Here is a 17,926-nt window from a genome sequence, read left to right on the forward strand (position 1 = left end):
AAATAACCACAACATTTGGGAGCTCAGAACTTTGTAGTTTTCAATTCCACTTTCTAGGTGCAGCAATTATGTGATGAGTGGCCATTTAGTGAGTAAATATGGCAATTAACCATCCTCATTGCTAGTCATTATGTGCATTTATTTCTACTGGCAAAATATAAGAAAGATAGTCCACATGCTCATTTTTACTCTTTTCAGCAAGCAGGAAAGAAAACAGATGCTGGAGAACAAGCCAACTTTCATTTACTTTTTTTCCAAAACACATTACAACATCCCATTTTGCAGAATAACACGGAAATGAAATGTTTTGCCCATCAACATTTCTGGCTGCACAAGTCAGAAATACAGAGCCAGATCACTAGGGATTCCTCTGCTTCATTTCCATATTTAAGAGGGAATCCCCACTGACATTATATTAAATGCCTTTTCAGCAACATCACCATCCAAATCCAGTGACCTAAGATCATTTCAGGCTTTAGTTTTTATCTTTGATTGGCTTGAAAGAACAATTCAAATCTGAACCATAGTACTGGCAATTACTATACTTGATGACATCTGTTACTCTTGTGGAACTGGAATTAAATCCAGTTACATTGTAAGTTAAATAAATGTATTGGTCTCTTGTTGTCAATCTTTAAATCCTCTGTTTGCCAGTGGATAAAGAGAATAATTACCATTCTGTTGACATTACTTTCTGAAATGCTCAGAGAATGTGGGAAATATAACTCTTTGGTCCAGGTTAACTCATAGTATATGTTTATTTAAGGGAATTTTACTGAAAACTGGAATCTTCTTCATAAATTCTTTGGTTTGGGCCCTTCTAGTATTAAATCCCCAACATTTCCTCCCTTTGGCATATGACTAAATTTCAAGTCCTCTCTTTCAGCACAGAAACAAAAATAATCTTTCTCAAATATCATTTTGCTCATTTTACTCTCCTTTTCAAATCCACAAGCTGCTTCAAATTGCTTCTCGGGTCAAGTCAAAACTCGTGATCACAAACTTTGAGTTCTCTCATTATCCTTTGCCTCCTCACATCCCATTTACCTACCTGCCCCCGATCTCTCTACAGCCTGGCTCCTGTTCTCTGCTCCAGTCTGATAAATCCATTCACTGTCTCACACTCACACCCTTTGCCTTCTCACACCTTCAAGTTCTATTAAATGCCTTTTCCCATATTTGAAACACCCTCCCTCATTTTCTCCCTGTGGAAACCATGGCCCTCTACCATCTTTCCATTAATAATTTTCAATCAGTGGTATTTACTGGATGCTTATTGTATACAGAGCACTGTATGAGTACAGTAGAGTAGGTAGACACTATCCCTGCCCAAAATGCACCTCAATCAATCGTATATTTACTGAGTGTTTACCGTGTGCAGAGCACTGCCCCAAGCACTTGGGAGAGTACAATAAAACAATTAGCAGACACTTTCCCTGCCCATAACAAGGATAGGGTCTAGTCACCTTCTCCACAATGGCTACCCAGATTTATGTCTCCAGACTCCAGTCACTCCAATTTTTTCCAAAACCTCCAATGACCTTTCTTCCTTCCTCCCTCATTACTTACATTATTTCCTTTTGCATTTGTCTTGTTCTCTCACTTTGTACAAAGCAGCATACTAAATCCCGGGGAAAGGTCCAAAGATGATAATTCAAACATTAACCTTGGGCCGCAGAAGGCTTATGCTCTAAAATGGATGGAAGGGAGGAAGTGGTGACAGGCATGCAGAGAAAGAGCTAACATTACAGATCAAAGAAAATTGACAAATGAAGAAAAACACAGGACAAAAACTTCAGAGTGCATGGCCTCTGATAGGGAGTTACTAGACTCTTTACTGCTCTGGCAAGTCCGCCCTTAGTCTAGCATTGCAGTTGACTGACCAAATAATGGCAAATTTCTCTTCCTCTTATACCCTACAGGCACTGTTTCTTTACCTTTACAATATGTCTAAATGCTTGATCTAATGCCATAAAGTTAACTTCCGGTAAAATGATTTCCAATAAAACACTCCATAAGCATTTTAATTCCCATTTAAACATGGGGAAATGGAGGATCAGAAAAATCAAGTGATTTGCAAGTCAGTCAAACAGTGAGTCAAACAGCAAGTTAGAACCAAGATCCCAGTCCTGATGTTCTCCCTGACTGGGGCTAGAAATTTGGGTCCGTTCTGTGACCCAAAAGTCACGTTGCTCAGTACCATTTTCAAATTCTGGTCAAATTCAGTTCACCCAATGTAATTTACTCTTAAACCAAGAGCAGCAGTGGTTTCCCTGAGAGTTAGACTAACAACTAATTTGCTTCTCCCCAATATTTTGAGATATCCGAGATAATTAAACTCTATTATTGATTCAGTTCATGTTTTTACAAATTAGCCTTACCCCAGGAAACATTTAAAAGGCATCACCAGTGGACCCACTATCTGACAAATAGTTAGCTCTGATGTCTAAAGAGAGAGGGATTTACACACCAGTGGAAGTGGGATAACAGTCAATCTTGTGAACTGAACAGGAGCAACAAGAGCTTCTGGTCCCACTGGGCCCTGGGTTGGCTAAGAAGTGCAGAGGTCTCCCTGCTAGAAAAACAGCTGCTGAGGACTTAAAAGGAAATGTAAAGTGGCTTGAACCAAATTCCAAGCACTTCTAAAGAAGAGAGGGAGATAGAATCTCAAGGGGTGAAGACAAGGTGTGAGAACTCTTCCCTTTCTCATATCATCTTAAAGGACCAAAGTCTGTCCTTTTGAAGATAAGGACACTTAAAGAAGAGCATTTTGGTGGCTGGCTGTGTTCTTCAAGGGAGAGGGTGAGCTCCTGGCTATCGTGCCATTTCTATCAGATCTGTCTTTGCTCCAGATTTTCAGCTATTTCCAACCAAAGTAGTCTACTTGAGGCCTTGGATTGTAAATGTTTAGTACAGTGCTCCACACACACAGTAAGTGCTCCATAAATATGATTGATCATTCCAAGGTTCCAGGTGTCTAACTAGACACACCATTTAGTAAACCCTTTCCTGCTATTTCAGAGGTTATTTTCCCAGGTTAATTCAGTGGCTGATTTTAGAATTAAATGAAGAACAAATAGGGATTCAGATGATTGAAGGCACACCTCCTCCAAGAAGCCTTCCCCAACTAAGCCCTCCTCTCCTCTTCTCCCACTTCCTTCTGCATTGCTCTGACTTGCTTCCTTCACTCTTTCTCCCTCCCATCCCCACAACACATATGTATATATCTGTAATTTATTTATTTATTTATTTATTTATGAATGTATGTATATTAATGTCTGTCTCCCCCTCAAGACTGTGAGCTCGTCGTGGGCAGGGAATGTCTCTGTTATACTCGCTCAAGTGCTTGGTGTAGTACTTCACACACAGTAAGCGCTCAATAAATATGATTGAATGAATGACTTCACAGCCTCCATGCAGATAATTCAGGATGTGGCTGCCTTTGATCTATCCTGGGTTCGCTTCCAATTCTCATGTCCTGTGCACAACTTTGAAAGTCTCAATATAAGCACTATCTGAGTCATACATCCTACCTGACATAGGTTTCCTCCAAGCCTTCACAAGTGATACTTGCTCGGTTGTGAGCTCTCACACAGGGATACAAGCTAGTTACATAACCTGAAGAAGATAGGATTAAGTTAATAACCCTCCAAGATGAAAGGATTACAAATCTGAACCAGAATAACATATCCGTTTTTAAATCCTTAATCCTCTGCGGAGTGCCTCCAATCCCTGTGATATGCCTAACCACTTTATTTTGCATCTGATTCTCTGATTCAGCTAAAAGATGTTGAAAAGTGCATAAAGTGAGACAGTTTATTGGCCAATGATCTGAGAAAGTTCAAATGCCTACCTTATTTCATCTAAGGTTCACGGTGCACAAAACTGGATCCAGAACTAATTAGGAAAGGCAGCAGCATGGGAAAAATGTGAGGGTTTTGTTAACTATGGCCAAACCTCAGTTCCTTATGAGAATATGCCATCTTGTGCTTGGTAGATCCATCAATCTGTTGCACTTTTCAGGGAGGATGGCATATTCTCAGGGAATTGTAAATTAGGTAAAGGGTTTCCTTTCAGAACTATAGTCACCTCACTTGGGATCAGCTTTATAGCTATGTAATTCTTTTTTATGTTAAGTGCTTACTATGTGCCAAGGACTGTCCTAATGCACGAGTTGGTACATTTTGCTCTAAAGAACGTTATTCAGGCAAAATCCTTCATTATATCAATCAATTTATTGAGAGTTTACTGGGCAGAGCACTGTACTAAGTGCTTGGGAGAGTATTCTATAATAGAGTTAATAGACACGTTCCCTGCCCACGACGAGTTCAGAGTCTAGAGGATATAATAAGACAAACTGGAGTATTTTAATGAGTGCTGGCAATCCATTTCATATTTCATTGACTAGGTCACCTGAACTTCTAAGACTGGGGAGGGCAAGAGAAGAGGGATGTGGAACGTCTCTTGAAGCTCCTCAGGAGGAAGGGACTCTCTCACAGGGAACCCACTAGGGGCGGAAGTGTGTCCTTTCCTCCGAAACTGCAGTGTGTGTGTGGGGAAGCTGGAGTTGAGCCCTGCAGAAGGGACTGGGGTAGACCCCCGTCTGGGTCGCCAAAGCCAGGGCTCTCCCAGTCGGTTGCGGAGAGCTTCTGCAACTTTCACCATCTCCGTCAGGCTGTCTGGTTGAAGGGAGATGCGCATTCTCAGGTTCCCTCATCGGACCAGGGGACAGAGAGGCTGCACCAGCAAGAGCAAGGAAGGGAGGGTCTGTCCTCCCGCTCATCAGCCTAGGCTCCAGAGCAGGGAAGCCCTTTTCCCTCCCCTCGAAGCAGGCAAGCAGCACAAACTGAAGCGACTCCGTCAGAGTTCCTTGGGAGGGTTCATGCTGCCCGTGAGGCCAGCAGAGGAGACTAAATAAGAAGTCTCATGTTTATTTGTTTTTATTTTTAAAAAAGACAAATAATAAATCACTGGGGCTGGCAGTGGTCTGAGGCATGGGCGACCCCCAGACCAGGGAGCGCTGCAGCTCAGTGGGGCCACGCGCAGGGGGCGGGCACCGGGCCAATACCAGTTTGCATCATATGTCTGGCAGAGGAGGTGGCGCCATGCTGGATCATAGTTCAACCCCTTTGCCTCAGGATTGGTAGAACTGATAGGATAAATTTGCAAGCCAACAAATTGTCTCATGCAAATTATACCCCTGTTCATGCCCCTTGGTTCTCCTCCTATCTCAGTGACCACTGCTGCTCAGTCTCATTTGCGGATTCCTCTTTCCGCCTCACAACTCTTAGCTAAGTGGTCTGTAAGACTCTGGCTCCTCTACCCTTCTTACTCTACACTCACTCATTTGAAGGGCTCAGCCACTTGCTTGGCTTCAGCTACCCTCTCTATGCAGACATCTCTCAAATCTACATCTCCAGTCCCAACCTCTCAAATAATTTAGTCTTACATTTCCTCTTGCCCTCTAGTTCATCTCCACTTGGATGATACATGATATTTCAATCTTGTGAGAAGATTTTTAGAGCAAAGATCAGGAAGTCATAGGACCTGGGTTCTAGGTCTGACTTAACCACTTGCTGCACTGTCACTCAACTTCTGGCTCTCATTTGTAAAATGGAGGTTAAATACCTATTCTCTGTCCCCCTTAGACTGGGAACTCCATGTGGCACAGGAACTGTGTTGACCAAATTATTTTATAATAATAACAATTCATAATAACTATGGTATTTGTTAAGCACTTACTATGTGCCAAGCACTGTTCTAAGCACTGGGGTAGAGACATGGCAATCAGTTTGTCCCAAGTGGGACTCACAGTCTTAATTCCTGCTTTACAGATGAGGTAACTGAGGCACAGAGAAGCTAAGTGACTTGCCCAAGGTCATTCAGCAGCCAAGTGGTGGAGCCGGAATTAGAACCCACGTCCTCTGACTCCCGAGCCCGTGTTCTTGCTACTAGGCCACACTGCTTCTCTTTATCTTGTATCTTCCCCACCACTTAGTACAGTGCTTAATACAGCATAAAAACTTATCAAATTCCATTATTACTGTCAATGATAATAATAACACATCCAAAACCTATTTGTCTTTCCTACCAAAGGCTTCTCTTTTTCCCAACTTGGTCGAAACTCTTGCTGTATTGACCTGGACTATTGAATCAGTCTCTTCACTGCTCTCCCTCTCTCCAGCCTCTCTCCCCTCCAGTCTACACTACTCATTGCTGCATGGACCATCTTTTTGTAACACTGATCATCTCACATCTCCCCTCTCTTTAAATCCTTCCAGTGGCTTTGCTTTCCTCTATGCCACAAACAAAAACCTCCTCAGGATTAGCTTCAAGGCTCTCCATCAGTTTTCTCCATTTTACATATGAGTCCCTTTCACCTGCTAATCTCCAGATCAAGCAATCAATCAATCAGTGATATTTACTAAGCGCTTACTTTGTATAGATGCCTTGCTTCATTCCTCCCAAGCCATGTTTTGTTCTCAACTCTCCCACCTTCATCCTCTAGCTCTTGCTGTTCCACCATCTTGGACTTCCTCTCCCCTGTAATATCACAGATGACAGTTCTCCTCACCTCCAAAGTGCTCTTACAACCCCACCTCCTCCAATCAGCCCTCCACAATTAACTACCAACACCTCAAGCCACATCAACCATTCAGGCAACTCTAGCACTTGGATAATATTTATTTATAACCTTCTTCAGCACTCATGTATATAGATCACATGAGTACTTGATCATATATATAGAAACATAAATATATGAATATATATGAAAATGCAATTAATTGTACAGTCAGTTTATTTTGATTACTCTATATTTTTTATCTGTCTCCCCCATTAAAATTTAAGCTCCTTCTGGACAAGGGACATGTCTTGGGCTTCTATTGCACTTTCCCAAGCGTTTAGTACAATGTACTGTCCCCAGTGAGTGCTGAATAAGTACTTTTTTACTGCTATTACTAACACTACTACTTGACTATTGAGCATATCAAACTCTTTATAATAGCTTCAATCCTCTGTCAGTGCCAGGGGGTCGGGGTGGAGGGATCAATAGCGTACTGTCCTGCTACAATTGATAGGACCTCCTAAGATCTAATCCTCATTTTTATGGGTTCTGGAAGAAGGAGTGGGCCTGGGAATTCCATCCCCAAGTGTCATAGATGAGGGGTCCTTTTTCCACTCCTAAATCTCCATTAGATGAGAAATCAGAAGACCTGGGACTCTGTTCTATTTCTACCTCTGGCAGTGTGAGCTTAATCAAGTCATAAACTTCTGTGCCTTTGTTTTTCCATCTGCCCATGTCTCCACAACATCCTCATGACTAGTCAATTGAGACAAAGTTGGTGAAATTCCTCTATGTTTATTGTTAAAATGGTGCTCCATAATGAAAGATATTTTTGCATTTTTTTAAAATTTCCATTTTACAGATAAGAAAACTGAATTACGGTCCAGTGATCCACTGAACTGGGATTTATAAAATGTATTTGGCTGAGGGGGCTTAGGTGAAGTAAGAGTCTGCTTAGTCTATGGGTGCCCTTTCCAACCCTCTATCCAAAGCCCTTGGAGCAGGGACCTCAGGGGAGGGTGAACACCGATTGCTTGTATTGTGTGCTGGAGAGATTCTCAATTTGGGGTGTCACTAGTTTTAATTCACCTTGCATGTATGTGAAATCAGAGGTGGCAGCACCTGAAATTTTTGGAACACACAGATGCTCCACTGTAAATCAGTTTAGAACTGCTATATTGTGCTGGATCACACTGTCTTTCTGAATATGAACCTAATAAAATGTGGTCTCAAGCACCCTACACAGATTCAGCATAGACCTCCAGAAAATTAGAAAAGCCATGTGATGAGTGGATATTTTCAGATTTTCTTCACCGTATCAATTATACTACAAATACTTTGAAACCCACAAGAGTTTTTTCACCATCCATCACCGTCATTGTTTATTGAGTGCCTTCTAGGTGCTTGGTAATATATGATAAAAGGAGAAGACACAGTTTCTGTCCTCAAAGATTTTACAGTCTAGAAATATTAACTTTTCCAGGTTACCCCTCCTCTCAAGAGACAGTTTCCCTTTTCTCCCCTCTAAATAGTGATCCCAAAGTCACTTTCAGTAGGGAAGTCAAAGGGAAGGAAAAATTAGCCAATAAAGTATGCAACTAGTTAAGAGTAATTCTTAGAATTGACACATGGGGACAAAAACAAGAATACCTCATTCTAGATCTGCCTCCGTTAGCCCTTTTATTGTGGCAAATGATTTGGGGCTTCATAATTTAAAAGGAGAAAAGAAAATCAATTTCAAGTGTATAAACCATAAACCACCCCATTACCAAACAAGAAACTTTCCCAAAAGATCAGAGACGCTTGGAGGTTGTTAATGCTGTATGCTGACTACTGAGTTCTAGTCATAACTTGCTCTTGTCATTTTCTCTGATGAGGAATGTGTGTTTAACTAGCTGTCTACCAAGATACACAGAGATTGTAATGGAGCCTTCCAGCAAAATTTCACATACTTTCTTCCTTTGTGGGATAAAATTAGCCAAGTTCTTGTGAGATGGTGGCCAAAAACTCAGGCTTCCCTTGGATGACCTCAATGGAATCATTTGTTGCTCAAATGACAGACAAATGCAGTAATTAGGTCTATTTAGTAAAGGGGAGGTGAAAGGTCAAACTACTGGGCAAACTGTCTCCAGTTACTGACTTGGTCACTAAGTCGAAGATTTGCAAAAGGTAATGTTTTTACAATAAACTGACACTGGCCATTGCTGACCTACCAGGTCCCTGCTGCACAGAAATTTCCCTGAGGCTTTTCAGAGAGAGAGAGAGAGAGAGAGAGAGGGAGAGAGAGAGAGAGTGTTCAAAAGCCTAAAGACCTTGGTTTCCTCTCTGAATATCACACAATTCTGATACTAATAACTCCTTTACAGTTTATCCTTTGAAAAAATACACCAAGGAAAAGGATTCCCTCTCATCTGCCTTGGATTGTACTAATGTGGTTGCTAGCCTCCACATTAGCAGAGGTGAATCTGGAGCCGAATCTGGAGGCTCTGAGACAAATGGACTGAGTTAATCTATTAGACAATGGGTTATGGTCCATTCAAACTCCCTCTCTCTTCCTCCCTGGTTTTACTTTTTTTTAAAATCTGATTTTGTTTCATTTTAACCAGAAGCAGATGATCATCCTCCATCTGTCCTTTTTCATTTTCACTCCCTGGGAGAATTGAGTAATAAAGACTTCCCTTTCATTGCCCGCCTAGAAGGCAAAAGGCTGGTCGGTGCAGTAGTTGGAGGAGGGAGCCAATGGTACTCTCACTCTGGGTCCTGTCTGGGTGGCTTCATTCATTCAATCATATTTATTCAGTGCTTACTGTGTACAGAACACTGCACTAAGCACTTGGGAGAATGAATACAACCATAAACAGACACACTGCCTGCCCACAATGAGCTTAGCTGGCACCTGACCCCAAGAGCTGCCCCTGGGGAACTCTGACACTAGGCAAAAATAAATCTCAAAAGATCGTTCTCAGGAACTCGCCCACCTGTATTCTTGCAATATAAGAGAGTGACAAGTGCATGGTCACCACACAGCTTGGATCTATGGGTTCTTTCAACATAACTAAGAGGAAGGTTGGGTTGATGCCATTTCAAGTAAGAGAAAAAGAGGGTTTCCTGGGAGAGAGGCTCTCAAGCTTTGTTTTCGTCATCATCTCTTCCTCCTCTGTTTCCTCCTCCTCCTCTTTCCTTCACCTCCTCCTCCTCTCATCTACATGCTGTTCCCCTCATCATCTTCCTCCTGTTTTTGCTCCTCCTTCTCCTCCTCCTCTTCTTCTGCCTCCTCCTCCTTCAGTTCTAAAGTGGAACCAGGAAGGCAGGAAGCATAGAATCACAAAGAAAACAATGTCCTTTAACTTTTTGTTTCACAGTACTGCTTTAAAACTAGCTTTCTTTTAGAAGGGTATTTATTATGTTAAAAAGCTTCTAAATAAACACTTTGGACCTTAGAGAGGAAAGGAATCCCCCAGTATCTGAAATTTGAAAATTACATCATTAGCCTAGCCCAGCTGAGAGGAAATCCATAGCTGCTATGGCTCAGAAGCTGGAAAGTATGGAAAACCTCTCCATAATTAACTGAGTCTGCTGGCTAATTAGCTTCTGTCTGTCTGCCTACCACTATTCTCTCTGCTCTCCAAGGTTGCACAAATAGAGGACTGTGGATAACCTGTTCAACTAGGGAAAAAAAAAAGAAGAGAAAAGGGTCCCTCCACTAGGCTTTCTTTCTGGCATAAGTTTCTTCAGGCAGGCCAGTTCTTCTGAAAGAACAACTGCAGCCACTTCTCCCAACTAAAGGTAAATGTGCAGGGATTTCCCTAATTAATAAATTCAGTAGACGAGTAGTTTTTGCAATTCAAACTTCTTTAAGAAAGGAAAGAAGATGACCTCCTCTACCTCCTACTCTTTTAGAAGCCAGAATTCCTCCAACTTGTCTCCCCCCATCACTTTACACTTTAAAAAGCTTAATGACCTCCTGAAGCTAGTGCAGTAAACACCTCAAATCCCCCTCTGAACCCTCTTGCTACTGGAGAGTTAACCTGGACAGAACTTTCATTTGTCTCTTAAGGGAATGGCTGAATCTGCTTAACTGTGGTGATGAAGACCTCCTCTCTCCCTACAGTGTTTCGGCACTATGTTGGAAGAGAGGGTTTCAATTCCTCCAGAGAGTAGAAAAGCATAGGCTTTCTAGCTGCACCATGAAAGCCAGGCTCAGGAGCTAACTTGCCTCGGCCCACCCAGTGCACTTGCCAGGAGCCTCAGTAAAAGAGGCCAGGCCAGGCCTTCTCCTGAAGTTGGCAGACTCCACATTTACAATAGAACTGGAGCCTTCAGAGTTTCATATTCACTTCTTCCTCTCTAGACTGAAAGTTCCTTGTGGGCAGGAAATGGGTGTCTACCAAGTCTATTATAACTCTCCCAAGCTCTTAGTTCCACGCTCTGCAAGCGGTAAGCATTCAATAAATACAATACATTGATTAATTCTGTGATGCAAACATACCTTCTTGGCTTGCAAAAGGAATAACTCTTTTGTGTGAGAATGTATGACTTAAAGAAATCTTCCTGGACATCAAATCGCTCTTTGCAAAGCAACACTTGGGGTTAATTAAATGAACCTGAAAGAAACGAACGCATTTTCTTCCCAAACGCCCAAGGGGGCCGCCAGTGAAGAAGAAAAGCTCTCAGGGAATGACCCTTCTTGTGTCTTGTTGGATTCAGTGCTGAAAAAACTGCTGGAAATACATGTTGAGACCTCTTTCTCTCACCCACCCCCACCTCCTCCCAAGGCCTGAGCCTGCTGTATTCACCCTCCCATCGGAACCCTTGCATGTATCTGTCACAAGGACTCCTCTTTAGATGAGGGAGCAGATAGCAAGAGATCAGCTACTAAAGGTTGGCTTGGAGGCGCAAGAGTATTTAGGTCCCTTTGTTTGAAGAGGGGCAGGAAAGAGGGCTAATTTGTTTGTTTGTTTGTTTGTTTGTACAAGCAGTTCATTGTGGAACCATCAATTCACTGGGAGGCCACAGTCCGGGGAGAGATGGATGGTCCCTCGGGAAAGATCATTTGTGTTGTATTATACAAATTAGAACAAGAGTGTTAAATCCACCAAAATATATAGACCCTAAATATGAAAACACTGGAGAAAAATGTGCTAAGGATGAAAAAAAAAAACTGTCCAAAAAATTTAAGAGGTGGTTTGAGTCACTGAGCAAAGCAGTGGGAGATTTGACCTCCTACTGTACATAAACTCTTCTTGAGTAAATATTTCTGCCATGTAAAGATACAAGATTATTTTTATAACTTCTAACAAAATTAGCTTCTTATTTCCCATGTCTCACCTTTGATCCTCTGGTAAAACATGGGGTTTAAATCACTTCTGTATGTACTAATGAACATTTCTTTTTCATTTGCTAATTCACTGCAGAAAATTTTTTTAATGTCTGTAATTAATTTGTCAGAGAAGTGTACTTAAGAAATCTAAACAATTGCTGTGATTGTCCGGTTATCAGTGCATGTCTTTTGGTTGTCAATGTATTAAAACAGCAGAACTTTGCTCTGCCTCTGGAAAGATCAAGGGTCTCAGGTAGTTAAAGCACATTTTGTAGGGAGTGTATGCAGTAGGTGTAATAATAATAATAATTATGGTACTTGTTAACAGTGCTGAGCACTGTTCTAAGCGCTGGGGTAGATACAAGGTTATCAGGTTGTCCTATGTGGGACTCACAGTCTTAATCCCCATTTTACAGATGAGGTAACTGAGGCACAGAGAAGTTAAGTGACTTGCCCAAGGTCACGCAGCAGACAAGTCGCGGAGAGGAGATTAGAACCCACGACCTCTAACTCCCAAGCCCGGGCTCTTTCCACTAAGCCAAGCTGCTTCTCTAGTATTTGCAGCGTAATTCACTCTGCTGCCCTGATCGTTTTTCTACAGAAACGTTCAGGTCATGTCACCCCAGTCCTCAAAAAACTCTAGTGGTTGCCTTTCCACTTTGCATCAAACAAAAACTCCTCACCACTGGCTTTAAACTCTCCAGCACCTTGCCTCCTCCTACCTCACTTCCCTTCTCTCCTACTACAACCCAGCCCACACATTTCACTCCGCTAATGCTAACCTACTCACTGTGCTTCGATCTTGCCTACCTCGCCCCCGACCCCTCGCTCACATCCTGCCTCTGAACTGGAAAGCTCTCCCTCCTCAAATCCGACAAATTACTTCCCCCCACCCCCTTCAAAACCTTATTGAAGGCACATCTCCTCCAGGAGGCCTTCCCTGACTAAGCACTCCCCCCACCACACTTCCTTCAGTGTAGCCCTAGCTTGCTCCCTTTGCTCTTCCCCCCCTCCCAGCCCGACAGCACTTATGTACATAAGTGTAATTTATTTATTTACGCTAATGTCTCTCTTCCCCCTCTAGCCTGTAAGTTCATTGTGGGCAGGGAATGTGTCTGTTTATTGTTGAACTGTACTCACAGTGCTCTGCACTGTGTAAGTTCTCAATAAATATGATAGAATGAATGAATGAATGAATGAATTGGGGAATTTGAGGTGCTTGTATATCTGCAATTTTATTTATTTGTATTGATTTCTAGTTGTATTGATGTCTGTCTCCCACCGCCACCCTCACTCCCCAAACTGGGTACTCACTGTGGGTAGGGATTGTCACTTTTTATTGTTGTACTGTATTCATTCAATAGTATTTATTGAACGCTTACTATATGCAGAGCACTGTATTAAGTGCTTGGAATGTACAAATCGGCAACAGATAGAGACAGTCCCTGCCCATTGATGGGCTTACAGTCTAATCAGGGGAGACAGACAGACAAAAACAATAGCAATAAATAGAATCAAAGGGATGAACATCTCATTAAAACAATAGCAATAAATAGAATCAAGATGATGTACATCTCATTAACAAAATAAATAGGGTAATGAAAATATATACAATTGAGCGGTCGAGCACAGTGCTGAGGGGAGGGGAAGGGAGAGGGGGAGGAGCAGAGGGGGAGGGGGGAAAAGAGGGCTTAGCTGAAGGTAGGTGAAGGGGGGGTAGAGGGGAAGCAGAGGGAGCAGAGGGAAAAGGAGAAGCTCAGTCTGAGAAGGCCTCTTGGAGGAGGTGAGCTCTAAGTAGGGTTTTGAAGAGGGGAAGAGAATTAGTTTGGCAGAGGTGAGAAGGGAGGGCATTCCAGGACAGCGGGAGGATGTGACCCAGTGGTCGATGGTGGGATAGGCGAGAATGGGGGATGGTGAGGAGGTGGGCGGCAGAGGAGCAGAGTGCGCGGGGTGGGCAGTAGAAAGAGAGAAGGGAGGAGAGATAGGAGGGGGCAAGGTGATGGAGAGCCTCGAAGCCTAGAGTAAGAAGTTTTTGTTTCGTGCGGAGGTTGATAGGCAACCACTGGAGGTTTTAAGAAGGGGAGTGACATGCCCAGAGTGTTTCTGCAGGAAGATGAGCCAGGCAGCGGAATGAAGAATAGACTGGAGTGGGGAGAGACAGGAGGAAGGGAGATCAGAGAGAAGGCTGACACAATAATCCAGCCGGGATATTATGTCAGCTGGGTGACTTTGGGCAAGTCACTTAACTTCTCGGTGCCTCAGTTACCTCATCTGTAAAATGGGGATTAAGATTGTGAGCCCCAAGTGGGACAACCTGATTCCCCTGTGTCTACCCCAGCACTTAGAACAGTGCTCGGCACATAGTAAGCGCTTAACAAATACCAACATTATTATTATTATTATGAGAACCCGTAACAGTAAGCCATTTGGGTGGAGAGGAAAGGGCGGATCTTGGCGATATTATAAAGGTGAGACTGGCAGGTGTTGGTGACGGATTGGATGTGTGGGGTGAATGAGAGAGCCGAGTCAAAGATGACACCAAGGTTGCGGGCTTGAAAGACGGGAAGGATAGTCAAAGCATCCACAGTGATAGGGAAGTCAGGAAGAGGACAGGGCTTGGGAGGGAAGATGAGGAGCTCAGTTTTGGACATGTTGAGTTTTAGGTGGTGGGCAGTCATCCAGGTAGAGATGTCCTGGAGGCAGGAGGAGATACGAGCCTGAAGGGAGGGGGAGAGGACAGGGGCAGAGATGTAGATCTGTATGTCATCTGCATAGAGATGATAGTTGGAGCCGTGAGAGCAAATGAGTTCACTAAGGGAGTGAGTGTATATGGAGAACAGAAGAGGGACAAGAACTGACCCTTGAGGAACCCCAACAGTTAGAGGATGGGAGGGGGAGAAGAGAGATAAGAGGAGAACCAGGAGAAGACAACCAGAGAGATAAGAAGAGAACCAGGAGAGGACGGAGTCCATGAAGCCAAGGTGAGATAAGGCGTGGAGGAGAAGGGGATGGTCAACAGTGTCAAAGGCAGCTGAGAGGAGAAGGAGGATTAGGATAGAGTAGGAGCCATTGGATTTGGCAAGAAGGAGGTCATGGGTGACCTTAGAGAGAGCAGTCTCGGTAGAGTGGAGGGGACGGAAGCCAGATTGGAGGGGGTCCAGGAGAGAATGGGAGTTAAGGAATTCTAGGCAGTGAGTGTAGACGACTCGTTCTAGGAGCTTGGAAAGGAAGGGTAGTAGGGAGATAGGGTGATAACTGGAAGGGGAAGTGGGCTTGAGAGAGGGTTTTTTTAGGGTGGGGGAGACATGGGCATGTTTGAAGGCAGAGGCGAAGAAACCACTGGAGAGTGAGCAGTTAAAGATAGAAGTTGAGGGGAGGAGGGAAGGGGCGATGGTTTTTATAAGGTGAGCGGGAATGGGGTCCAAGTCACAGGTGGAGGGGGTACTTTCCTAAGCGCTTAGTACAGTGCTCTGCACACAGTAAATGCTTAATAAATGTGATTGAATGAACAGTGATATCACTGTCATAGGAAGAAAAAACAATTCTGGGGAAAAAAGAGTGTTAATAAAAGCTTTTTTAGCATAAGATTGATACTAAATTTAAATTTTAAAAAAGGATTTTTCTTCTCTAAACCTTCTCTTTGGGGAGTCAGTCTATCTTAAAGGAGAGTTAAGAAATATTATTGCTAATAGCTCTAGATTTGATTTATAGACTGCTGTTTCTGGAAGCTATTCATCTGATTTCCTCATGATGGTCTTCTTTAAGCCATTTAGAGAATATGATTATTAATGGTTACATGTAATTTATATTTCACTGAAGATGCCTCATATAGTTCAAATAGAACAGCTAGATTTTAAGGATCTTGGTCTAATTTCTAAAAGCATTTCTTAGCTTCAGTAATCACTGTGAGCCATAGACATGACCAAGTGTAACAATATGCAGGAAGATAGTAAATTCTCCCACAAGATCTTATCTGTAAGGCCATGCCAGCCTCAAGGGATGGATCACTGTAGCTTCATTAAAAATATTTCAGTTTCATATGCTCTGTCCCCTGATTCCAGCATGGCCCTCACTACCCTTTCAGCCTAGGCCCCCACTGTTCTCCTCTAGCCTTTCCCTGATACCAGCAAACAGGCAGGTGGGTGGAGAAAGGATAAGATAGGAAATCTGGGCTCCTGTTTCATGGTCCTGGGGTGCAGTGGGGAGCAAGGGGGAGGGGAGTGAGTCCCTAATGAGATCCCCAGCTAGGAGTCATCTATTCCCTTCTAATACTATTATTCTGTACTAAGCAAAAATCCACACCAACTCCACCCTCTCCACTGAACTCAATTCTAATAATAATAATTGTGGCCCGTCTATCAATCTGGTACCACCAACCTACAGCCCTGGATCAATGAATGAATGAATCAATCAATCAATCCAACAATGGTAATTGCTGAGCACTTTCTGTATGCAGAGCACTGAACTAATTAACTGGGAGAATACAGTACAACAGAGATAGTAGACATGATTCCTGCCCACAACAGTACCCATAATCTGCTCTTGTGCACGAGCTGGAGAACGCTGCTGGAGGAAATGAACCTTCTCTCACTTCTCCTATTTGCCTGCCTTTCTGTGTCACCTGGGTACTTGGGTCTAGAGCCCTTAAGTACTCTGATATTCACCTCCCTAGCCCCACAGCACTTATGTTCATGTCCATCTGTAATTTATTTAATGATGTTCATGTCCAACTGTAATTTATTTAATGTCCGTCTCCCCCTCTAGTGTGTCAACTCCTTGTGGGGAAGGAGATTGTCTACCTACTCTATTGTATTGTGCTCTCCAAGTGTTTAGAGTAGTGCACGGCACAGAGCGCTTTCTGTGTGCAGAGCATCGTATTAAGTCCTTGGGAGACTACAACACAACAGTGTAACAGATGTATTCCCTGCCAGATAAATGCCATGGATTGATTGTGGTAGATAACAACAACAATAATAATAATAATGTTGGTATTTGTTAAGCGCTTGCTATGTGCAGAGCACTGTGCTAAGCACTGGGGTAGATACAGGGTCATCAGGTTGTCCCACGTGAGGCTCACAGTCTTAATCCCCATTTAGCCGATGAGAGAACTGAGGCACAGAGAAGTTAAGTGACTTGCCCACAGTCACACAGCTAAGTGGTAGAGCCAGGATTCGAAACCATGACCTCTGACTCTCAAGCCCGTGCTTGTTCCACTGAGGCCAGATACAGTCCCTCCCCTTCAAGGACTGGACATCTAAGTAAAGGGGAGAACAGACATTTAATCACCATTTTATAGTTACGGAAACTGAGGCACTGAGAAGTTGTGACTTGCCTAAGGTCACTTTGCAGGCAGGTGGCAGAGCTGCATCAGAACCCATGACCTCTGATTCTCAGGCTCGTGCTTTTTCCACTAAGTCATGCTAATTAGACAGAGTCCTAGTCCCACAAGGGGCTCAAAATATGAAATAGATACAGCGTGACTTTTTGTTCCCAAGAAAGGTCCTTCCTGTTGCTAAGGGCACTAAAAGGTGCTGAGCTGGAGACCTAGTAGCTACTGAAGTCAGTCTCTCATTTATTTGATATTCTTCAATTATCAGGTAAAGGCCAATGTGTGAAGAGCACTGCGCTAAGCACTTGGGAGAGCATGATATAACGGAGTTGGTAGACACATTCCCAGCCCACGATGAGCTTACAGTCAAGACGGAGACAGACATTAATATTAACAAATAAATTACAGATATGTACATAAGCACTGTGGGGCTGAGGGTGGTGAATAAAAGGAGGAGAGCAGGGAGCAGAAAGGAGTGGAAGAAAAGGAAGTGAAGGCTTAGTCAGGGAAGGCTTGTTGGCGGAGATGTGCCTTCAATAAGGCTTTGAAGGTAGGGAGAACAGTTGGCTGTTGGATATGAAGAGGAAGGGTGTTCCTGGATAGAGGCAGGACATGGGCGAGAGGTTGGTGTCGAGATAGACAAGATAGAGGTACAGTGAGTAGGTTAGAACTAACGGAACAAAGAGTGCAGTCTGTGCTGGTTGAGATAAGC

This window comes from Ornithorhynchus anatinus, chromosome 11 (genome assembly GCF_004115215.2).
Source record: "Ornithorhynchus anatinus isolate Pmale09 chromosome 11, mOrnAna1.pri.v4, whole genome shotgun sequence".
In the NCBI taxonomy this organism is placed as follows: Eukaryota; Metazoa; Chordata; class Mammalia; order Monotremata; family Ornithorhynchidae; genus Ornithorhynchus; species Ornithorhynchus anatinus.